At 44.6% G+C, this 25125-nt stretch overlaps 1 pseudogene; it reads left to right on the forward strand.

Annotated features, from left to right (window-relative positions):
* The first annotated feature begins 4707 nt into the window (after nt 1–4707).
* LOC123059071 (wall-associated receptor kinase 5-like) lies at nt 4708–8737 on the forward strand (annotated as a pseudogene).
* Nucleotides 8738–25125: the final 16388 nt, after the last annotated feature.

The raw sequence follows: 25125 nt of genomic DNA on the forward strand, positions 1-25125 counted from the left end.
CCTATGTGTTGTTGGTTCTCTAACTCTTTGGTCCCAATGAGTTTGGGTACCATTTTGTTTGTGTTATTATTCTAGGAACAAGTGGAGATGCATTGAATGCTCGGCTCACTCACAAGGAAGGTGTTGTCACCATGTGCTTATTGGAGTCAAGCTAGGATGATCAATGAACTACTTTGTACCTTCAATTGGTATCTACTACATCCTTCCAATGTTATCTCGGTAACAAGTATCTTCATATACTTCATGCACACATTTCTTGCATCAACCTTGTGTAGGTTGTATCATGGCATGTTATCCATTCTTTCTTGTGATACTTGTTTCCTTTCTCAAAGCATCCCAACAATGATGTCTTGTTGCTAGTTGTGATGTCTTTGATGGGTGTGTGGTAGGAATTCATTTATATACTATAAGACCATATCTAGCCATGTGCTATGCTTCCAAGCAAATATCGTATTGGTATATGTATGACTTCCTTTTGGATATCTTGTTCCTTCGTGTTGTAACTATTTCGGGTGTACATCCTTCTTTGTAGATATATATCATCATGATCTCGTCTACCTAGAACCATATACACTTGAGAGAAATTACATCTCTAGATGATATCCTTTCTTTCACGTCCACCTTGTCTTTCTTATGTTATTTCTTTGGTGGCTCTGTGAAAGCTTTTGCCTTGAGTGCGTATCGTATCTCGTTGCATCTTGATGCACTCTTGTGTGGTGAAGATTATTTTCCTCATGCTTATCTCTACGAGGCTTTTTCCATCTTAATTGGTATCCCTCGTCTTGATGAGGCTTTCATCTTCTATCTTCACCACGGGTTGTCACAAGCATAGGTTCTCTATATGCTTATTAGTAAGCTTGTGAACCCATTTGCTTGTTGTGTGTGGGAATGATAGGCCTTGCACTGTGTTGCCTCATTCTTTCAAGACTTTATTGATGCTTAATGCTCATCCGTACATTAGTCTTCTCAAGTGCATTGCCTTGACTCACACACATCATTTGGTTGAGCCCATTCTTAAGTTGACTCTTTCACTTATTGCTCAACCATGTGTTTGTTACATGTACTAGGCTTAGTTTCCTATATGCTCACTTGCACTTGTTGTAAGTTTCTATTGATTTTGGGGGAGCTATGATCCTATTTTGTGCACTTTGTTTCCAAATTTAAATATTCGTATGTGTGCACAAATCATGGGGAGCCTCTCTAGTTTCTTTAGAACACTCCTTTGCTCATATCATAATATCTTTTATTCATGTGGCTCGTAGGATCATTGGCCTAGTTGGTTCAATTGATATCTTTTAATAGCTTGCTTCAATAGATATCTTTTGATTGCTTGATTGCTTGTTTCTCTCTTTGTTATGTCTTTATGGCATACCTTCCTTTTGTAATCTTTGGGACTCAATATAGTTTGTCTTCCTCCAAGTATTTACCGTTGGATGTGTGTATTGCATTCCACTCTCTTGTTGAGAAATACACAATTTATGGAGGACCACAATCCATATTGGCCCTCTAAGCTTTTCGCCCATTTTGGCAATCGATGCCAATGGGGGAGAAGTTTCAGAGAGTTTTGTGGAGAAGCTTTGGTTTATGTTTCCTTAGCTTTTGCATCTCATTCGCATGCATTATTGGTTGTTGCAGTGCATGGTGATGCATAATTCCTTGTATAAACTCTCTTGAAAGTGATTGTCATCAATTACCAAAATGGGGGAGATTGAAAGAACATGCGGTGCCCCCATGTTTGGTTTTGATAATTGATGACAATCTCTATGGACTAATGGTTGCCTTGAGTTATATTTGAAGGTTTTGTCCATAGGCTTTTCTTGGAGTACATGTGTTGGTTTCAAGGAGAGTTTGTGTTGACCAAGGTGCTATTAAGGAATTATCCAAAGCTTGGTCATGTGAGAGTTGAGCTTATTGCAAGCATGTCTTGAAGAAGAAGATTGTGTGATCATTCATGTTTACCTTCAAGACATCATCCAAATGATGAGAGTTGGAAAGATTCAAGGTTGATCAAGACTAAGTCAAGAGTGAATCAAGTTGATCAACTCACAAAGCGTAGAAAATGTACCGAGAGAGATCAAGTGATCCCATGATTTGGTAAGCATTGTCCATTGTGCTTTGTGTACTAACCCATGGTCTATATGAGAGTTCTACGTGGGGTTAGGTACGTGTTCATGGGCTTGTGTCAAGAGGAAGATATCACTCAACCCATGGAGAGGATGACATCAAGTGGTGATCGTCATCAAGATTGCCATGTGCAAGTTCAAGTGGATCATTGCAAAGAGATCAAGTGCTTGAAGCTTGCCATCCATTGTGGTGACAATGGACTTGTGAAGATGTGCCGAAGAGTGGCTCAGCCATAGTGGACTATGGGGGAGCAATCATCTAGTCTTCATCGAGCCAACGCAATCGAGAAAGGTGGTCCAACTTAAGGGAGTCAAGATCGTCATCATCTAGCTCAAGTGGACCATGTGCAAGGCAAAGGTTTGCCCTTGATAGGTTTTTTATTTTACCGGTCTCATGGTGGTAGTTTGGAGACCGGGTTATAGGATCATTTGCCGTACTATCAAGGGGGGCTCTCAAGTTGGTAGCTTGATCATATCGTTAGTAGAGAGCTTAAACCATTGCATCATTGCATCATCTTTCTTGGTTCTTGTTTGGTTTTCTTTGTGAGTCTTAGAGCTTATGGTCATCTTTATGACAAGTTTGAGTTCATCGAAAACGGAGTTCGCATGCATCTTCAATGATGTTTTCGGTGTTGGAGGTTTTACCGGTCTTTTCCGAGGAAGGGTTCTCACCATTTTGTTATGGGCCTTTTCTCATTTTCTTCTTATTGATATTTCTTTGAAGATTGTGTTAGCCCTTGTCGCTAGCTTTCCAACAAACTTGGTTTCATCGAATTCGGAGTCCGTTTGCAAAAGTTGTGGCAGTTTTGGTGTTCTGAAAAGGCTGCAGCGGTACTACCACGAATTGGAGCGGATGTAATTTTTTACTACCGCTCCAGAGCAGTACTACCGTGGCTCCTACAGCGGTAGTACCACTCCGGACCAAAAACTCGTCCCAAGTCTTGCGGTGGTAGGCCCGGATGTATTTTTTTAGCACCGCTCGCAAGCAGTAGTACCGCTACCATTTGCGGTAGTACCGTGAGGTCGAGCGGTAGTACCGTGAGGACGAGCGGTAGTACCGCTCCGGCGGTTCTTCTGGCCTTTTGCCTCCTCGCTGTTGTTTTTCAAAGGGGTACTTCCGCCCTAGCGGTAGTACCGCTCCTTGGAGCGATAGTACCGCTCTATGCGGGCTGTGAGCATAACGGTTGGATTTTTTCCCCACCTATAAAAGAGGGTCTTCTTCCCCAATGAACCTAATCCTTTTAGCTCGTGTTCTTCCCCCATTGTTGACCTTCTTCGAGCTTGCTAACTCTCAATCCCTCCAATGATTCTTGCTAGTTCTTGAGGGAAAAGAGAGAGGAGATCTAGATCCACGTTTCCACCTATCACTTTCTCCTCTGAGTGAGGGGAACCCCTTGGTTCTAGATCTTGAAGTTCTTCGTGTTCTTCTTTCGTCCTTCCTCTTATTTTCTTTCCTAGCATTAGTTGCTTTGGTGGGATTGGGAGAGAAGGACTTGGGCACTCCGTGTGCCCTTGCCATTGCATTTGGTGCATCGGTTTGAGTTCTCCACGGTGATACGTGGAAGTGAAGTTTGAGAAGGTTATTACTCTTGGGTGTTTGGGCACCCTAGAGCTTGTTCCTCTTGGGTGCCTTGGCGCCCTAGACGGTTGGTGGTGTTCGGAGCTCAATCATTGTGGTGTAAAGCTCCGAGCAAGCGTCGGGGTCTCCAATTAGGTTGTGGAAATCTCCCCGAGCAATTTGACGGGTACCGGTGACCGCCCCCAAGGGTTGCCAAAGTGTACGGGTTCGGTGACCGCCCCCAAGGGTTGCCTTTTGTACGGATTCAGTGACCGCCCTCAAGGGTCCCTTAGTGGAATCACGGCATCTTGCATTGTGCGAGGGCGTGAGGAGATTACGGTGGCCCTAGTGGCTTCTTGGGGAGCATTGTGCCTCCACACCGCTCCGAACGGAGATTAGCATCCGCAAGGGTGTGAACTTCGGGATACATCGTCGTCTCCGCGTGCATCGGTTATCTCTTACCCGAGCTCTTTACTTATGCACTTTACTTTGTGATAGCCATATTGTTTCTTATCATATATCTTGCTATCACCTAATAGTCTATCTTGCTTAGCATAAGTTGTTGGTGCATATAGGTGAATCTAGTTGTTGTAGGTTTTGTGCTTGAAAAATTAACCGCTAGATTTATTCCGTATTTGTTCAAGCCTAAACCGTAATTATTTTAAAACGCCTATTCACCCCCCTCTCTAGGTGACATCCACGATCTTTCAACATGGCTCATAAACTAGCATAGAGCCAACCCGAGAGGTACATGTCTACAACTAGTCAACAATAGTGTCCCTTCGTCCACGGTCCACAAGTTTGTTTCCACGTGTGAGTCTATTCAACTAGTCAACAATGGTGTCTCTTCTTCCACAGGCCGCATGTGGTTCAGCGAGAGCCGTCTTCAATCCTTCTGCTACTAGTCACTGAGTGAGACCCAACATGCATCCCGCTAGAACGCTAGATGCATTCTATATAGCACTAACAAGTTGAAGCACCGGTACTATCCAACACAAACAGAGAAACAGAGTATACATATGCAAGATGAGCAGGGCCATGGTATCACTAGTCATGCTTGCGGTGCTCGTGCTGCTGCCGACAACAATTGCCACGGTGACTACGGCTAGAAGAAACTGTCCCAACACTTGTGGTTCTGAAGTGATACCTTACCCGTTCGGGCTAGATCCTTCGTGCTCCTTGCCTGGTTTCAATCTCACCTGTGCTGTCGACAAGAACACCAACGAGAGTTCTCTCATGCTGGGGATGGGCAACTCAATCCTAAAGTTGTCTCAGGTTTATGTGGATGCCAACTTCAACCTCTACGTGAACACCATTCTCTCGTACTCGACGAAAATGATTCCCGGCGTCCGCGACTACTCCATCCACTGGGAAGCTCCAGCTAGGCCCTTTGCCATATCTGGCTCGTCAAACATGTCCTTGTTCGTTGTCGGCTGCGATGTCACGGCCTCGCTGTACATTGGAAACTCGGCCGTTCAGGTCGGGAACTGCACTGTCGTCTGCGCAGAAGCTCAAATCATGGAGAAGCTACCTGTGTGGACATGCGATGGCATGGTTGGCATCGGATGCTGTTCCATCGGCATACAGGTGAACCTAAGGGCGTTCACTCTCAACATCTCATGCATCATTGATTCTCCACGCCCCAAACAAGTGCAAGCTTTCATCGCCTACAATTGGAACCCAACATTCAGGCCGATTGATGCCTACTCTGGGTTATTAGAGCGATACGTTGCTCAACTGGATTGGTCTATTCCATACCAACCAAACTGTAAGCATGCCATAGAGGACAAGGACAACTATGCCTGCGTTAGTGACCACAACAAGTGTCAGGACTCGCCGATCGGTGGATACCTCTGCTACTGCCAGTCAGGCAGGGGGAATGCTTACATTGATGGCGGCTGCCCTAATCCTCCAGCCGCTCCAGGTCATCTCTCCATCTATCATCTACTTTTTTCGAAAAGAAGTGTGCCTCCCCAGCCTCTACGCAGCCAAAACACCTATCATCTACTATGTGACTGGGATAGCTCATATATGCGTTGTGTTTGGTCCGAGCTTAAAATGACTAGCTAGTAGTACAACTTTCACTCAGCTAGGTTAAATACCAAGTCCTAGTTTCCCCGTTTCCAAAGCCTAGTTAGCCTAATTCAAATGATTGTTTGACTACATAATGTGGTTTAAGAATCAGAAAACAGGGTTGACTGGGTGTATATATCAACGTATTTATATCCTTCACAAAGTTTCTTTGTAGCTCAGGCTACATGGAACCTCTTATCCTCAATCCTCCAGCCTTGCTTTGAGATCCGTACTATCCAACTAACTAACAACAACAAGATTTCTCTTTTTTGTTTCTTGAAAATGAAACAACATATGAACTTCAAACTTTGCAGACCGAACAAACATTAGAACATCAATGCGTGAAAAAACTTTCAGATTTTTTGGTCTGATATAAATATAAAAAATGAGATTTTCTTTGAATAAAAATATTATTTCAAGTATTTAAAATACATGAAAAAATCTGAAAGTTTTTTCCTATATTGTAGTTAGAATGTATTGTTGTTCTGCAAAATTTGAAGTTCATATGTTGTGTCGTTTGAGAGAAACAAAAAAGACAAATGTGTTTGCACGGATCTTGATGCATAAATGGATGGCAAAGATAAGGGGTACCGTGTAGCGTGAGCTATAGAAAACCACACTCTCTATATCCTTTCCTCAGTTAGTTTAGGGGTTAATGCAATCTTAGTTAGATGCGCTACCATTTTTGCGGAGTATATCTAAGTATAAAGTTATACTAAGTTAGCGACAAGTAATATGGATAGGAGGAAATACACTATTTTGTTTGAATGCATGTGATATATCATCATTAGATATTTATTAGTATTATTCTTTCCACCTTCAACAGTATATGACTCCCTTCAGCCAAGAACGAATTGTCCTACATCGTGCGGGAATATGAGCATCCCGTTCCCCTTCGGTATAGAGCTTGGCTGCTTTGCAAAGCCCCATCTCTACCTCGCATGTACACCAGGGACGACCATTCTTCTGGTCCTTAAAATGACTGCTCGAAAGCTCGTCACAGACATATCTATTGACGATGGTATCTTGCAAGTTCGCGAGGTATCAGGGCCAGGTGATTTCATGGCTGGTTCGAACACGGACTCCACGCTCTACGTATCATCTGGAAAATCAGGCGTGGTGAAGTGGGCTATTGATAACATGACATGCGAGCATGCTATGAACAAGAGCGACTACGGATGCGTCAGCACCCATAGCGGCTGCATTGATGTAACGGACGATACAACACTCAAACATGTAGGTTACCGGTGCAAGTGCTCTCCTGGTGAATAAATACCAAAATTTATGAAGATCGCTAACCACATAAACACTACTGTTGTGTTGAAGCTCATAATTTGTGGCATGGGTCAAACAAATGGATAGTTTTTGTTGTGAAAATCGCACATATCACTGTTGGAGAGATATTGCATACAAATTTCGTATTGCACAAAGATAATCAGAGATCTTACTGTGCTATTTACAGATACCAATGAGTGCCATCAGCCAGATAAATGCAGGGGTATCTGCCAGAATAGTTTCTGAAGCTATACATGTACCAGTTGTCCTCATGGAACAGATTTCAATAGCGCCACAGGAAAATGCAAGCCAACTATTATAATATTAGGTGAAAAAGTTAATAAGTTCATACGTATTATGGTTTCTGCTATATCTTGGAGATAAATAACTCACTTAAACGGGCCATCTATTGCAGGTGTTACTATTGGACTAACCAGTGGTGCAGGCATTCTGTTTCTTGCCGCGATTGTTGCTATTCTAACTCGGAGATGGAAGAGAAATGTTCAGAAACGTTTGAGAAAGAGGCATTTCCGTAAGAACAGAGGCATTCTGCTAGAACAGCTGATCTCTTCCGATCAAAGTGCCAGTGATGGCGGCACAAAGATATTCTCCCTGGAGGAGCTGCAAAAGGCAACCAATAATTTCGATCACACCCGTGTGGTTGGACGCGGTGGCCATGGCACTGTCTACAAGGGCATCCTGACCGACCAGCGAGTGGTGGCCATCAAGAAATCAACGCTTGCGGTGATCAGAGAGATCGACAAGTTCATCAGCGAGGTCTCCATCCTATCGCAGATCAACCACCGGAACGTGGTGAAGCTGCATGGATGTTGCCTAGAATCTGAGGTCCCTCTGCTTGTCTACGAGTTCGTCTCCAACGGCACGCTCTACGACCTCCTGCACCGCGAGCAGAACGGTAGCTTGTCGCCGTTGTCCTGGGAGGAGCGCCTGAGGGTCGCCACCGAGATTGCAGGCGCGCTCACGTACCTGCACTCCGCGGCTTCCGTGTCAGATCCTACACAGAGACGTCAAGTGCATGAACGTGCTCCTGACGGACAGCTACACCGCAAAGGTTTCAGACTTCGGCGCGTCGAGGCTGATCCCGGTCGACCAGACACACCTAGTCACTGCCGTTCAGGGCACGTTTGGGTACCTAGATCCGGAGTATTACCACACCGGTCAGCTCAACGAAAAGAGCGATGTTTATAGTTTCGGAGTGATACTCGTTGAGCTGCTGACGAGGAGGAAGCCGATCATTCAGAACGAGTATGGCGAGAAGCAGAACCTGTCCAACTACTTCTTGTGGGCTATGAGGGAGAGGCCCCTCGAGGAGACAGTGGACGCTCAGATCCTCGATGAAGCGAATGGGGAACGGGTTCTGTGCATGGCTCGGTTGGCGGAGGAGTGCCTATGTCTGACACGAGTGCAGAGGCCTACCATGAAGGATGTGGAGATGAGGCTGCAGCTCCTGGCGGGGCGCCGTGTTGTACCAAGGGCGGGGCCGCATGAAGGGGCACAACCTCGCCGTGAAGCTACGGGAGACGTTGGGCGTGGTTGTGTTGTTCCGGTGATTGGTGAGCATGGCTCACGCCAATTCAGCCAAGAGCAGGAGTTCGCGTCGTCTCTGCGTGTACCGCGGTAGTTTGTAGGCATGAAGCATATTGTTAGTATAGAATAAAATGCATATACAGTTGTGTGTATCCTAATTACCTTTTGCTCGTGCTTGCGAAGTCCAATTTTATAACGTGTATTTGAAATTTCAATTGAAATATGTAAAAGTGATTTCTTTTTGGACCAACCTGGACCCACCAATCAGCAGAACCAACGACATGCCTTTGTCTCCTCTGTTCCAAAACAGAGCGCAAAGGAGGACAACTTCCATTGAAGGAGACTAGAGCTAGTCTGGATGGTGCTGTTTTTCTGTTCCACCGTGCAATGAGAAACGTTTTGAGAAGTACTTTTGTTATGAGAAACATTTTTTCTCACAAAATATTTCAATCTCTAGACAATAAGATTTTTTTTTGAGTATCCACTTTAGCGTATTTTAGAGTATCCACTTTCACTTGTCTATGAACTGTACAGGCAACCCAGAAGTCCTTTACCGCAGACGCGGCTATTCGAATAGATGATGTTAACCCTGCAGGGGTGTACTTCTTCACACGCGCTCTCGCCACTTACCACCATGTACACGTCGTGTATCTCGGCAACCTTCAAGCGGAAGCCTGGCGAGGGAGTTGACCACGACCTGACTAACTAGGCAAGTCTCTAGTCCAGGTTTATCGCCTATTCGGGTTCCACCCGCAAGGAGATCCGGTCGGGGTGTCGCTCACGGCCCCAAACGATGTGTACAGGGTTCCCAAGCCCACCAAACGGGCGACGCTTGGTATACCCGGCCACGGTGCCTAGTCTGTCCCAAGCCCACCTATACCGGGTGCCACTTGGTAGACTACTAACACTACCTACAAACACCAGAAACTAGTTGCAATTCCTAGACAGAGATCGAGGCGATTAATAAGCCGAGAGGGGTCGAGTTACCGGAACCCAATGTGTGGTAGTAACTGTTCATGGATCATAAACACAGAACTCAGTTCCTGAGGACGGTTTCAATGAGACAACCCACCATGTACTCCTACATGGCCTCTCACCGCTACCGTTATCAAATCGTGTTCACACACTTAGCTCTCAACAGTAGGACATGTTCACCACATTCCAATTCATTCCCGATGAATCAGACCTGACTCAACTCTAAGCAGTAGCATGCATGACAAACAAGCATGAATGAGTAGGCACATCAGGGCTCAAACAACTCCTACTCATGCTAGTGGGTTTCATCTATTTACTGTGGCAATGACAGGTCATGCAGAGGAAAGGGGTTCAACTACCGCAACATGTAATAGTTGAAACGTTGTTGTCCTAATGCTGTAAAAGAGAGCAGGAGCGAGAGAGTGGGATTGTATCGGAATGAACAAGGGGGTTTTGCTTGCCTGACACTTCCGAAGATAATATAGCTCTTCATCGGTGTCATCGAACTCCTCGTCGAAACACGTCTACTGAGAGGGAACAACCACCGGCAAACAAGGAAGAACACAATCAATGCAATGCACATCCAAATGAATGACATGTCATATTAAGGTACTGGATTGACCTAGTGCAACAGTTAATCATATTCATTGAAGTGGAACTCAAACATATATCAAATTCCAACTCCAAAACTAATTACCATTTATTCCATAATCATGAATTGTCCTATTCAGTGAGGTTAACTTGTTCAAACATGCATGAAAAAGGTACATATGGATAGATTGGATTTTTCTGATAATTTTTCATATATAAATTATTTCATTTGGAGTTACGGTTGAATTTCTATGATTTTTCAAAGTTTGCAACATTTTCTGAAATAAATAAATCATTTAAGATTTATTTCAATTCCAAAAAAGTGATTACTGCATCAGCATGGCATCACTAGGTCAACTACGCTGATTCAGGTCAAACCTGACCATTGGGTCCCGCATGTCGGTGTAACAGGGTCAGCAGCAGAGGCTGACCAGTGGGGCCAGGTCAACGCTGAGGTGGCAAGGTCAAACTGACCAGTGGGCCAAGGGCATTAGCTTAATCTAAGCAAGGGGGTAAACCTGTGATTAATTAAGGGTGTGGGGCCCATTTGTCAGTGACAGAGGAGGTTAGTTAGCCCCGTCATTAGTACTAATGACGGTGGCACGTCGGCTGCCGCCGGGGTTGGTCGCCGGCGAGCACGCAGCACGGCGGAGGGCTTTGGGTTCGCGCTATAGGGCACGGACCGACGAGCGGTTTGCGGCAAGGGGTTGCTGGCGCTTGCGCGCATCCATTGGTAGTATCAGGAGGGTGAGTGGTGGCCTGAGTCGAGCGCAGCGTTGACTTCGGCGGCAGACAGAGTTCGGGATAGCGCGGGCGCGGGGCTGCAGCTCGCGTTCGATCGAACGGAGAGCACATGCGGTAGCTATGGGGCAGCAGGAGCTCGACCACGTGCTCAGACATGACGTTGCTCCACCATAACGACGGCGACGACAAACGCGACGGCCAGAGCTTGCGGGCAGGACGGCGAGGTCAGATAGCGGACGAGCGCGACCAGGGGAGTAGGGTGAAACGACGACGGAGCTCACTGGGGTCGATGCGCAGATCAGTGGGCTCGGGGGCGACCGGAGCGAGGCGAATCGACGAACGGTGTCCTGTGGGTACCGAGGTTGAAGACGACCAGATGGTGGCGATGTAGGGCCTCCGGCGAAGTGTGGCTCGGTGGGGAGGGCGAGGGCGTCGCAGCGGAAGTCTTGGATAGCACGGGGAGGCGAGGGGAGAACGGTGGACGCAGTGGCAGTGAATGGCGGCGACGGGCTCGCTCGGGTGGCTGCGGCGCGAGTGCTGGGGGGAGAGGGAGGAACCAGAGAGGGGGGGGGGAGATGCAGGGGTGCCGTGGCGGTCTTGGCGTCCTCCAGCAGCAGCGGCGGCAAGCAGGAGGTGGCCGCGCGCGTGCTGGCGTGCGGAGGCCACGCGCCCCTGCCTACTGGCGTGAGGTAGGGGATGACTGGCATCTCCAGTGGGCTGGGCTGCTACAGTAACGGGTTGGCCAGGTAAGTCACTCTCTCTCGCTCTCTAGTTTTTTTGTTTCTGTTTTCTATTTTTTTTGCAGTATGTGTTGATTTAGTTCAAAGACCAAACCACTTTCATAAATCCTGAAATTGTTTGTGGGTGCAAATCATATCATTACAGGGCCCCACCTCAAGTTTCAGAATTTTTAGAGCAATAAATATATTTATAGGATTTATTTGCTCCAACTCAAATAGGTATTGTGTTAATTCAAATACCAAAAATGTCTTGGAAAAATATCCATCATCTCTGGATATGGTTTTCACCTTCTTCCATAAATCATGAACATTTTTGCAGACCAATTTGGATTCATTGAAAAAAATTAAGTTGAACCTATTTGCATTGTTTTGGTGCTAGGGGTTTGATCATCCTCCATTTCAAATTTAAAAGAAATTTAGACATGATACAACAACCAAGCTAGTCCAAGTGCATAGCAAAGCTAGGGATGTTACACCGTCCAGCTACGGGCGACGAGGTTTTGCCGTGCCGCTGTCGTAGACGAGAAGAGGAGTCCGTCTGGCCACCGTCGACGAGGTCTTGTCGCGCGCCCACCATCAACGAAAGTACGACGAGAAAGCCGCAACAAAATAATAGGATGGGAATCGTGACTGGTTAGAAGTTAGGGTTGCGGTACTGGTGACGCACCATGGAGTTTTGGTCGGAGGCAGCGCTCCTTTTACCTAGTGCATCACGTAAATAAATCATATTCTGTCCTAATTTCTCTGAAGAAACTTGCCTTATGGGAATATGAGGGATTGCATGCTGATTTTCTTTCTCGGCCAAAAGTTCAGTGGGGAGGGGAAGGAATTGATAGATTTAGGCAAGTAAAAATCACCTAAAACCGCAACGTGGGGAGGGAAAGGAATCAATGGGATAAAAAAATTGGTGGGATCGATCAACGTGAGGAGCTGAGTAACGAACGAAACGATGTACGGACTTCTCCTTTAGGAGTAGAGATTTGTGGGTCGTTTTTGGTTAGTGTAGTCCCCTGCATTTGAAGATTGGAATGTAACTAGCAAGATGCCCGTGCATTACACGGGACATCAAGATGCATTTTCTTTTATAAAACGCCTATTGTGATTGACCCATGCGGGAGTAATCTCATGTGTAAAAACCAATGAGATCTCGAGAAAGGCGAGAGATAAGATGAGGAGGAGTGGGGTGTGGTGGTAATTGATAGTCGGACTGAGCGGAGGCATAAGGATGGACGACGACGACAGCGGCCACCATGCCAGATTGTTACAGAGTCTTTCTTTTTTAATTGCTCAACAGTGAGGTTGTGGGAGATAAGGATGAACGAGGAAAGACCCCATCTGCAAATATAGAGAGAGGTTGACAATTTTTGGTTTGCTAAGTGCGCATACCACGCACGTGGCCACCGGCGCACGGGTCTCATCGACCTCGTGCTCGGGGTGTGCTTCCATTTGGCACAAATATAGAGAGAGGTGCGGGTATCTATTTGTAAAATTGTCATAGTTTGCTTTCTATCTGTTATATATAGATCGGACGATCTATATTGCAAGATGGCAGACATACCATCATCATCAACTCGGTTTTTTTATAAGAATAGAGATGATTGTTTTGGATCCGTGTATCCTGAAACAAAATTTCAACTGATTTTCACCTGCCAATCAAAATTTTAGTATTAGAGGGTGCTTGTAAATGTCTGGACCCGTCTGGACCAATGGGGTACATCAAGCATCTGCGGACACAGGTCAACCCTTGGGCCCATCACAAACCTGTTTTGATGTATGCTGCTGGAGATGCTTAACTCTCTTTGTACGAATTGACACAGAAGAGAAGTTTGAAAAATTGTATAACTTGAGGCACTGGTTTTGGCCAATACCTGTTTGGCATGCTATAATCTTTGAAACAAAGACCAAAATGGTCGAGTACGGTAGTTCTGGGCTACGATCCATTTTGTTTGTACAGTACAATTGAAATTTGGGTTAATTATCCTTTTGCCCTCAGTGGTGTCCATGTGCTCAGTTTTGCCCTCAGATGCGAATTGTCCTCAGTTTTGCCCTCAGATGCGAATTGTCCTCAGTTTTGCCCCTAGTCCGAGCACAGCAACTATGACGAGGCCAAACAGCCATATTTGAGTCCATTCCGTCCGCCGGCGTTAGTGGTTGTGGGTCCGGAGCTTACACGTGGGACCGCGTGGATGTGGGTCCGGAGCTGACATGTAGGCCCGTGCAACTAAATCCCCAAATCATTGGCAACCCATCCGCCCGGTCGGTTGTCCTGCGCCGCCGCCGCCACCTGCGCCGCGGCCAGCACCTGCCCCGCCACCAGCTGCACGGCCTGCTCTGCCGCTACCTCCCCGCGCCTATGCTCCACGGCTACCTGCGACGCCCACCACCTTCCTGCGACGCCACGGGTGGGGCGCCCGCCACCTGCTCGATCCGCGGCGCGGCCTCCTTCCGTGCGCCCGGCCAGAACGCTCAAAGGTGGGGGGCTGCTGGAGCTATTTAAACTAGGAGGAAGAACCCTAGGGCGAAATGGTGAGCAGCTGTGACCCCGGAGTATTTGGCGAGGCAGGCATCGGGCCGGAGATCCGCCGCGTCCACGACTGGGTTCCCGAGGGGTAAGTATCGCCTCTTGTTTAGATTGAGCTTAGTTGTGCATTTGAACACTCGATTCGAGTAGGTTTGCCCAATTAGTGTGCTGATTGCGTCTCTGTTTTTCGCCGGTTAGGATGGAGTTGCGGTTTGCTTTCATGGTGCACATTAGAAGGGACCGGTACATGTTCGATGCAAAGGATAAGAAGAAATACCAAGGAGGTTTTGATTATCGGTTGCCAATGGCTAGTAATTGGAGTTTCAGACAATTTGGGGAGGTAATTTGTAGCCAATATCCTTGAGGTTTGCTTGATGAAGTGGTATACAAATACTATGATGGGGAAAAGAATTGGGTGACAGTTAGTAATGATGAAGAGCTAGCTACCATGTTTGTTAGGCATAAAGAGAAAGATAATTTTCATGTGAGGCTGCAAGTTGATGTGCTTGAGCAGGCATTTGGACCTAGGATGGCGGGTGCAACATCTCGGGGAGAACCAAGTCATCGTAATGGCATCTCTAGCCAGAACAGTTCAGTTGGTGCACGGCGACGTGGTGGCTCGACAAGTGTGGGCAACAGCAGTAGGGTCCCCCTTGAAGTGGAGCCTGATGGCTACAATTCTGGGGTTGATGAAGAGAAGCTATATTCTGATGTTATTCGGAATTTACGACGGGCTCCTCGGACTGAAAATCAAGATGAGGCTCACAATGCAGTCTGTGTGAATGATGACGCGATGGGTGAGGACGAAGACCTTGCAGCTGTTGAATGGGACCCTTTGAACCCTCATATGGAAGAAGGTACATTTTTTGCATCCATGAATGAGTGTAGAAATGCACTTGTGACATACTGCATCAAGGTAGAACGTACTTTCAAAGTTGACAAGAGTGATCAAGTACGTTACAGAGTGCACTGTCCGACTGAAGGTTGTCCATGGAGGCTGCTTGCATCTAAAATGCGGAATAACACTAATGTTCAGGTCAAAGTGAACCCTTTTAAGCACACATGCCAGGAATCAACCCTTAGGAAGGATACAATCAGTAGAGCCAAGTCAAGATGGGTGGCAGAAGAAGTAAAGAAGTGGGTGAAAGAAAACCAGCAAGTGGGTCCAAAGGAATTGCATAAGAACATCAAAGATAAGTTCAAGATAGATTTACCATACATGAGGTTGTTTAATGGTAAACAACATGCTATGGATTCTATTTATGGTAACTGGCAGGAAAGTTTTCAATTGTTGTATTCATTCAAAGGTGAAGTGGAGAGGACAAGCCCAGGTAGTATTGTAGATATTGATCACCACACCGTGGAGTACACATTCACGGGAGTGACAAAGACCAAGGAATGCTTTAGGAGGGTTTTTGTCTACTTTGAGGCTTGTCGCCGGGGTTTTTTGGCAGGCTGCAGGCCTTATTTGGCTATTGATGCCACTTTTCTCACAGGGAGGTTTAAAGGACAGTTAGTAGCAGCTTGTGCAGTTGATGCACATAGTTTTGTATTTCCAGTTGCCTATGGTGTGCTGGAGACAGAGTCTGAGGAGAGCTGGACTTGGTTTTTGCATAATCTCCGCCGGGCTATTGCACATCCCAATGGGTTGGTCATTCATACAGATGCCTGCAAAGGTTTAGAAGTGGCCGTGGATAATGTGTTCCCTGGAGTAGAGCATAGGGAATGCATGCGTCACCTTGCTGCAAATTTCATGAAGAAATTCAAAGGAAAGGTGTATACCGACAATTTATGGCCAGCATCTTTGACATGCAGTGTGAAGAAGCACAACTACCACTTGAGGTAGTTATACATAAATCCCAAAGTGAAAGAATACTTGGAAACACACCACTCCAAGTTATGGGCCAGAAGCCAATTCAGTGAAGTGAGCAAAATTGACTATGTGCACAATAATCTAGCAGAGTCTTTCAACTCAACGATCCGGAAACTAAAGGGTCATTATGTGGTGGATTTGCTTGACAGAATAAGGATAGAATACATGCAGAAATTTCATTATCGTGCAGGAATAGCCGAGGCAAAATTCATGGGCCACATTATCATCCCTGCCGTGATGAATGAACTGAAGCAGAAGACAACAGGCTTGGAAATGAACATGACTCTTTGCTCGGGTACCACAACAGAGATATCATATTTGGATAAAGAGAAGAGGGAATGGAGATATTCAGTGGATTTAGAAGCTAGAACTTGCAGTTGTAGGCAATGGCAGATAACTGGGTTGCCATGCATTCATGCCTTGTTTTTCATCACTTCTCTCCCAGGTCCAGCAGGGAACATACAACAGTATGTACATGATTACTACTTTGTTGCAAGGTTCAAAGCCACATATGCTTATGCCTTGCCTGCTATGGAGGGAAAACAACAATGGGACATGGTGGACCCTGGATTCAAGCTTTGCGCTCCAATTCTGAAGAGAGCAGCAGGTAGACCAAGGAAGAGTCGAATCAGACCTCGCAGCGAAGGAGCTGGACTTGGAGCGAGGAAGCGTAAGTGCACAAGGTGTGGTGGGTCTGGTCATTTTGCTAAGTATTGTGATAACACAGTAGATCCAGCATTCGGAGAGATTTTCGATGAAGGCTTCGATGAAAATGTTGGTCAGCAGCCGGTTGCCTCAACAGATGATGAAAATGATGGTCAACAGTCGGTTGCATCAGATGAGGATTTTGACAAGGTTCCAAATGATGATGGTCAACAACCACAAGATTTTGACGATGATCCAAAATATCCTCCAAATAATGATTCAAGTGAGGCTCCAAATGGTGATCCAAGTGAGGCTCTAAATGGTGATCATGGTGATCCAAGTGAGGCTCCAAATGATGATCCAAGTGAGGCTCCAAATGGTGACTAACCTTCTGTTGTTGTGAGTTCTTCTAGGTATGTAAATCTTGCAAGGGTCAAATACTACTGTACATCTATCACTTGACATGATCTCATTACCGTTTATTTTTTGCACAGCTCTATGGTAGGTTTGAAGAAGACGCGCAACGTACCGACAACCAAGAGAAGAAGAGAAGAAACAATGAGCACAAGGTGCACGAGGAGCAAAGTGATGGCAAAAAGCTCAAGGAACAGACAGAAACCCCAACGCTATCTATGAATAATTATGAAACATTATGAATAAGGGATGATGTTGTATTATGAAACATTTATCACTTGACATGTTGTATTTCTGTTGGATGATGTTGGACCTATGTTAGAAGTATGTTTGACATGATGTTTGAATGAGCACATGATTTTTCCTTTTCTGATTTTTTTGAATTTTGTTTTGCTCATTTAAATTCTGGTCAAACCTAACTTTGACCAAGATTTAAACAAGTCTAAAACATCAAAATGAAAAACTAAGCCTGGATACTTCTTAGTCAATCCAAAATGAAGTTGTGGTGAGCTTTTTGAAATTTTCATGAAAAATGTGTTAAAAAGAGGGGTCCAAAGGTAGGGTAAACGGCCTCATTTCTAAGCAAATTTTTTTTTGACCTTGTCTAAATCAGCCAAATAACTTTCCTACACATATATTCTATATGTGCAGACTATGTGCGCTGTTTTTTCCATTTTTGATTTTTTTTAAATTTGTTTTGCTCATTTGAATTCTGGTCAAACTTAACTTTGACCAAGATTTAAACAAGTGTAAAACATCAAAATGAAAAACTAAGCCTGGATCCTTCTTAGTCACTCCAAAATGAAGCTGTGGTTAGTTTTCTAAAATTTTCATGTTCATTTCCCCAAAATACTTCTCTTCACTTCATACAAGAGAGTTTGAGATACTCGAGATATCATACAATACACATGAACTTATCATTTAAATGTATGTAAAGCTTGTTTATCAACTTAAATCGTTAGTATATGACATAAGAAGACTATGTGCGCAGGTTTTTTATTTTTCTGATTTTTATTTGATTTATTATGCTCATTTGAAATCTGGTCAAACATAGCTTTGGCTGCTCCAAACCCCTCCCAAACCCGGCTAACCCTAGCACTGAACAAGGACCGTTCATCTAACCCTAGCGGCGATCAAGGGCCGTCGATCTAACCCTTCTAGAAGGAATCTGCGGGGAGGAGGGGGCGATCCGCGAGATGCACTCTGATTGGCTGGGAGACCCATTGTTATTTTAACAAATACCGGACGCGCTGGATGGACCGTTGGGCCGTCTCGTGCTCTGGGCCTGAGACCGCAGTAAATAGCCCGTCTCAGCCTTTCCAGGCCTTGCATGCATGGAGGCGGTGAAGGAAATATGCCCTAGAGGCAATAATAAAGTTATTATTTATTTCCTTATTTCATGATAAATGTTTATTATTCATGCTAGAATTGCATTAACCGGAAACATAATACATGTGTGAATACATAGACAAACAGAGTGTCACTAGTATGCCTCTACTTGACTAGCTCGTTAATCAAAGATGGTTATGTTTCCTAACCATGGACAAAGAGTTGTTATTTGATTAACGGGATCACATCATTAGGTGAATCATCTGATTGACATGACCCGTTCCATTAACTTAGCACCCGATCGTTTAGTGTGTTGCTATTGCTTTCTTCATGACTTATACATGTTCCTATGACTATGAGATTATGCCACTCCCGTTTGCCGGAGGAACACTTTGTGTGCTACCAAACGTCACAACGTAACTGGGTGATTATAAAGGAGCTCTACAGGTGTCTCCAATGGTAGATGTTGGGTTGGCGTATTTCGAGAATAGGATTTGTCACTCCGATTGTCGGAGAGGTATCTCTGGGCCCTCTCGGTAATGCACATCACATAAGCCTTGCAAGCATTGCAACTAATGAGTTAGTTGCGGGATGATGTATTACGGAACGAGTAAAGAGACTTGCCAGTAACGATATTGAACTAGGTATTGGATACCGACGATCGAATCTCGGGCAAGTAACATACCGATGACAAAGGGAACAATGTATGTTGTTATGCGGTCTGACCGATAAAATTCTTCGTAGAATATGTAGGAGCCAATATGGGCATCCAGGTCCCGCTATTGGTTATTGACCGGAGACGTGTCTCGGTCATGTCTACATTATTCTCGAACCGTAGGGTCCGCACGCTTAACGTTACGATGACAGTTATTATGAGTTTATGCATTTTGATGTACCGAAGGTTGTTCGGAGTCCCGGATGTGATCACGGACATGACGAGGAGTCTTTAAATGGTCGAGACATAAAGATTGATATATTGGAAGCCTATGTTTGGATATCGGAAGTGTTCCGGGTGAAATCGGGATTTTACCGGAGTACCGGGAGGTTACCGAAACCCCCCGGGAGCTATATGGGCCTTAGTGGGCTTTAGTGGAAAGGAGAAAGGGGCAGCCCAAGGTGGCTGTGCGCCTCCCCCCTTCCCCTAGTCCTATTTGGACTAGGAGAGGTGGCCGGCCCCCTCTCTCTCTTTCCCCCCTCAAGGAATCCTATTCCAACTAGGATTGGGGGGGGGGGGGAATCCTACTCCCAGAGGGAGTAGGACTCTCCTGGCGCGCCCTCCCTCGGCCGGCCAGCCTCCCCCCTCTAGTCCTTTATATACAGAGGCAGGGCACCCCAAAAGAACACACAAGTTGATCCACGTGATCTAGTCCTTAGCCGTGTGCGGCGCCCCAGCCACCATAGTCCTCGATATTACTGTAGCGGAGTTTAGGCGAAGCCCTGCTGCTGTAGTGCATCAAGATCGTCACCACGCCGTCGTGCTGACGGAACTCTTCCCCGACACTTTGCTGGATCGGAGTCCGGGGATCGTCATCGAGCTGTACGTGTGCTAAGAACTCGGAGGTGCCGGAGTAACGGTGCTTGGATCGGTCGGATCGGGAAGACGTACGACTACTTCGTCTACGTTACGTCAACGCTTCCGCAATCGGTCTGCGTGGGTACATAGACAACACTCTCCCCTCTCGTTGCTATGCATCACCATGATCTTGTGTGTGCGTAGGAAATTTTTTGAAATTACTACATTCCCCAACAGTGGTATCCGAGCCAGGTTATTTATGTTGATATTATATGCACGAGTAGAACACAAGTGAGTTGTGGGCGATATAAGTCATACTGCCTACCAGCATGTCATACTTTGGTTCGGCGGCATTGTTGGACGAGACGACCCGGACCAACATTACGCGTACGCTTACGCGAGACCGGTTTCCCCGACGTGCTTTGCACATAGGTGGCTTGCGGGCGACTGTCTCCAACTTTAGTTGAACCGAGTGTGGCTACGCCCGGTCCTTGCGAAGGTTAAAACGGAGTTTATTTGACAAACTATCATTGTGGTTTTGATGCGTAGGTGAGATTGGTTCTTGCTTAAGCCCGTAGCAGCCACGTAAAACTTGCAACAACAAAGTAGAGGACGTCTAACTTGTTTTGCAGGGCATGTTGTGATGTGATATGGTCAAAACGTGATGAGATATAAGTTGTTGTATGAGATGATCATGTTTTGTTAAAGTTATCGCCAACTGGCAAAAGCCTTATGGTTGTCTCCATATTGCATAAGATGCAAGCGCCAAATAATTGCTTTACTTTATCACTATGCGATAGCAATAGTTGCAAGAGGAATAGTTGGCGAGACGGCCGTGTGATGACACATTGATATAGATCAAGATGATGGAGATCATGGTGTCATGCCGGTGACGATAGAGATCATGACAGTACTTTGGAGATGGAGATCAAAGGCGCAAGATGATGATGGCCATATCATGTCACATATTTTGATTGCATATGATGTTTATCTTTTATACATCTTATTTTGCTTAGTTTGACGGTAGCATTTTAAGATGATCTCTCACTAATTATCAAGAAGTGTTCTCCCTGAGTATGCACCGTTGCCAAAGTTCGTCGTGCCCCGACACCACGTGATGATCGGGTGTGATAAGCTCTACGTCCATCTACAACGAGTGCAAGCCAGTTTTGCACACGCGGAATACTCAGGTTAAACTTTACGAGCCTAACATATGCAGATATGGCCTCGGAACACGGAGACCGAAAGGTCGAGCGTGAATCATATAGTAGATATGATCAACATAACGATGTTCACCATTGAAAACTACTCCATCTCACGTGATGATCGGTTATGGTTTAGTTGATTTGGATCACGTGATCACTTAGAGGATTAGAGGGATGTCTATCTAAGTGGGAGTTCTTAAGTAATTTGATTAATTGAACTTAAATTTATCATGAACTTAGTCCTGGTAGTATTTTGCAAATCATGTTGTAGATCAATAGCTCGCGTTGTTGCTTCCCTGTGTTTATTTTGATATGTTCCTAGAGAAAATTGTGTTGGAAGATGTTAGTAGCAAAGATGCGGATTGGATCCGTGATCTGAGGTTTATCCTCATTGCTGCACAGAAGAATTATGTCCTTGATGCACCGCTAGGTGACAGACCTATTGCAGGAGCAGATGCAGACGTTATGAACATTTGGCTAGCTCAATATGATGACTACTTGATAGTTTAGTGCACCATGCTTAATGGCTTAGAATCGGGACTTCAAAGACGTTTTGAACGTCATGGAGCATAAGAGATGTTCTAGGAGTTGAAGTTAATATTTCAAGCAAATACCCGAGTTGAGAGATATGTAGTCTCCAACAAGTTCTATAGCTAAAAGATGGAGGAGAATCGCTCAACTAGTGAGCATGTGCCCAGATTGTCTGAGCACAACAATCGCTTGAATCAAGTGGGAGTTAATCTTCCAGATAAGATAGTGATTGACAGAATTCTCTAGTCACCATCACCAAGTTAGTAGAACTTAGTGATGAACTATGATATGCAAGGGATAATGGAAATGATTCCCAAGCTCTTCGTAATGCAGAAATTGACGAAGGTAGAAATCGAGAAAAACATCAAGTGTTGATGGTAGATAAGACCACTAGTTTCAAGAAAAGGGCAGAGGGAAGAAGGGGAACTTCAAGAAGAACAGCAAGCAAGTTGCTGCTCAAGTGAAGAAGCCCAAGTCTGGTCCTATGCCTGAGACTAAGTGCTTCTACTGCAAAGGGACTGGTCACTGGAAGCGGAACTACCCCAAGTGATTGGTGGATAAGAAGGATGGCAAAGTGAACATAAGTATATTTGATATAGATGTTATTGATGTGTACTTTACTAGTGTTTATAGCAACCCCTCAGTATTTGATACTGGATCAGTTGCTAAGAGTAGTAACTCGAAACGGGAGTTGCAGAATGAACAGAGACTAGTTAAGGGTGAAGTGACGATGTGTGTTGGAAGTGGTTCCAAGATTGATATGATCATCATCGCACACTCCCTATACTTTCGGGATTAGTGTTGAACCTAAATAAGTGTTATTTGGTGTTTGCGTTGAGCATGAATATGATTTGATCATGTTTATTGTAATACGGTTATTCATTTAAGTAAAAGAATAAATTGTTGTTCTATTTACATGAATAAAACCTTATATGGTTACACACCCAATGAAAATAGTTCGTTGGATCTCGATCGTAGTGATACACATAATCATAATATTGAAACCAAAAGATGCAAAGTTAATAATGATAGTGCAACTTGTTTGTAGCACTGCCGTTTAGGTCATATTGGTGTAAAGCGCATGAAGAAACTCCATGCTGATGGGATTTTAGAATCACTTGATTATGAATCACTTGATGCTTGCGAACCATGCCTCATGGGCAAGATGACTAAGACTCCGTTCTCCGGAGCGAGCAACTGACTTATTGGAAATAATACATACTGATGTATGCGGTCCGATGAGTGTTAAGGCTCACGGCAAGTATCGTTATTTTCTGAACTTCGCAGATGATTTGAGCAGATATGGGTATATCTACTTGATGAAACATAAGTCTGAAACATTTGAAAAGTTCAAAGAATTTCAGAGTGAAGTGGAAAATCATCGTGACAAAGAAAATAAAGTTTCTACGATCTGATCGCGGAGACAAATATTTGAGTTACGAGTTTGGTCTTCAATTAAAACAATGTGGAATAATTTCACAAACTCATGCCACATGGAACACCACAGCATAATGGTGTGTCCGAACGTCATAACCGTACTTTATTGGATATAGTGCAATCTATGATGTCTCTTACCGATCTACCACTATCGTTTTGGGGTTATGCATTAGAGACAGCTGCATTCACGTTAAATAGGGCACCATCTAAGTCCGTTGAGATGACACAATCTGAAATGTGGTTTGGCAAGAAACCAAAGTTGTCGTTTCTTAAAGTTTGGGGTTGTGATGCTTATATGAAAAAGTTTCATCCTAATAAGCTCAAACCCAAATCGGAGAAATATGTCCTCATAGGATACCCAAAGGAGACTGTTGGGTACACCTTCTATCACAAATCCGAAGGCAAGACTTTTTGTTGCTAAATTTGGAGTTTTTCTAGAGAAGGAGTTTCTCTCAAAAGAAGTGAGTGGGAGGAAAGTAGAACTTGATGAGGTAACTGTACCCGCTCCCTTATTGGAAAGTAGTTCATCACAGAAATCTGTTCCTGTGACTACTACACCAATTAGTGAGGAAGCTAATGATGATGATCATGTAACTTCAGATCAAGTTACTACCAAATCTCGTAGGTAAACCAGAGTAAGATCCGCACCAGAGTGGTACAGTAATCCTGTTCTGGAAGTCATGTTACTAGACCATGACGAACTTGCGAACTATGAGGAAGCGATGATGAGCCCAGATTCTGCGAAATGGTTTGAGGCCATGAAATCTGAGAGATGATCCATGTATGAGAACAAAGTATGGACTTTGGTTGACTTGCCCACTGATCGGCAAGCAATTGAGAATAAATGGATCTTCAAGAGGAAGACGGACGCTGATAGTAGTGTTACTATCTACAAAGCTAGAATTGTCGCAAAAGGTTTTTCGACAAGTTCAAGGTGTTGACTACGATGAGATTTTCTCACTCGTATCTATGCTTAAGTTTGTCCGAATCATGTTAGCAATTGCCGCATTTTATGAAATCTGGCAAATGGATAAACAAAACTGCATTCCTTAATGGATTTACTAAAGAAGAGTTGTATATGATGCAACTAGAAGGTTTTGTCGATCCTAAAGGTGTTAACTAAATATGCAAGCTCCAGCGATCCATCTATGGACTGGTGCAAGAATCTCTGAGTTGGAATATACGCTTTGATAAGTTGATCAAAGCATATAGTTTTATACAGACTTGCGGTGAAGCCTGTATTTACAAGAAAGTGAGTGGGAGCATTACATCATTTCTGATAAGTATATGTGTATGACATATTGTTGATCGGAAATAATGTAGAATTATTCTGCAAAGCATAAAGGAGTGTTTGAAAGGAGTTTTTCAAAGAAAGACTTCGGTAAAGCTGCTTACATATTGAGCTTCAAGATCTATAGAGATAGATCAAGACGCTTGATAAGTTTTTTCAATGAGTACATACCTTGACAAGATTTCGAAGTAGTTCAACATGGAGCAGTCAAAGAAAGAATTCTTGCCTGTATTACAAGGTGTGAAGTTGAGTAAGACTCAAAGCCAGACCATGACAGAAGATAGAAAGAGAATAAAAGTCATTCCCTATGCCTTGGCCATAGGTTCTATAAAGTATGTCATGCTGTGTACCAGATCTATTGTATACCCTGCACTGATTAAGCAAGGGAGTACAATAGTGATCTAAGAGTAGATCACTGGACAGCGGTCAAAATTATCCTTAGTGGAATAAGGAAATATTTCTCAATTATGGAGGTGACAAAAAGGTTCGTCGTAAAAAGTTACGTCGATGCAAGCTTTAACACTGATCCAGATGACTCTAAGTCTCAATCTGGATACATATTGAAAGTGGGAGCAATTAGCTAGAAGTAGCTCCATGCAGAGCATTGTTGACATAGAAATTTGCAAAATACATGTGGATCTGAATGTGGCAGACCCGTTGACTAAACTTCTCTCACAAGCAGAACATGATCACTTTTTGGGTATTAATCACATAGCGATGTGAACTAGATTATTGAATC

This window comes from Triticum aestivum, chromosome 3A, assembly GCF_018294505.1.
Source record: "Triticum aestivum cultivar Chinese Spring chromosome 3A, IWGSC CS RefSeq v2.1, whole genome shotgun sequence".
In the NCBI taxonomy this organism is placed as follows: Eukaryota; Viridiplantae; Streptophyta; class Magnoliopsida; order Poales; family Poaceae; genus Triticum; species Triticum aestivum.